Here is an 854-nt window from a genome sequence, read left to right as displayed (position 1 = left end):
CCCTCCTCGCCAGCGCTGCCACCCTAGGCTCCGCCCCTTCTGCTGTGTCAATCCGTGCTCAGCCGCCCTCCGCGTGCACCTCTCTCCTTCGAGCTCTCTCTCATCTTTCCCGTCCCTCTCCCGGTCTCCCTGCCCGACTGTCTGTGTAACCGTTCCTAGTCCGGCTCTCCCTCTGGGTCGCCCCTCTGCCCCTGTCACCCGGGGTCTCTGTCTATGCCCACTTTCATCCCATCTGTCTCTTTCTCTAACACGCTCTCTGCTCCCTAACCTTGAAAGGGGGAAGCCTGCCGGGTGTGGAGAGAGCCCCGCGTTCCTGCCCAACAGAGGGAAGGACAGCAGGGCAGCACTGGGAGCCTCCCAGAGCATTTTCCAGAACAGGCCAGCTCCTTCCCTTCTGGCTGCGCCCTCCCTCGTGCTACCAGCCCCTTATGGACAACGGGTGGAGTGACCCCAACCCCTGCCTATGACCTTGGGCCTTTACAGTCAAGCTGGGGTTTGGAGAGGGGTCTCTCTGGTCTCCCTCCAGCAGCCCTGAAGGTGACTTCTGGGCACCGGGCATCCAGAGCATGCTCCTAGTGGTGACATAGCTCTGGGTGCTGGGCCCTCAATGGCCCCAGCAATGGGGATGCACCACCCAGAGATGGTGACGGCTACCAAGACCACATCATGGGGGTCACAGGCCAGGGGGCCTTCAACCTGTTTCACCTGTGCCCCCTCACCTGTCTCCTTTCACCCCACGTGGGGACTTGCCATGGAGGGGAGCTCTCCCCAAACTTGAACTCCTTATACTCTCCGGGGAGCCCAGCATCTCTCCCTGATGTCTGTGTCTGAGGTTGGGACCACATCAGGGCAGC

Source organism: Bison bison, unplaced genomic scaffold (assembly GCF_000754665.1).
Source record: "Bison bison bison isolate TAMUID 2011002044 unplaced genomic scaffold, Bison_UMD1.0 scf7180017864508, whole genome shotgun sequence".
In the NCBI taxonomy this organism is placed as follows: Eukaryota; Metazoa; Chordata; class Mammalia; order Artiodactyla; family Bovidae; genus Bison; species Bison bison.
The sequence above is the reverse complement of the archived record's forward strand: the minus strand, read 5'-3'. Positions refer to the sequence as shown.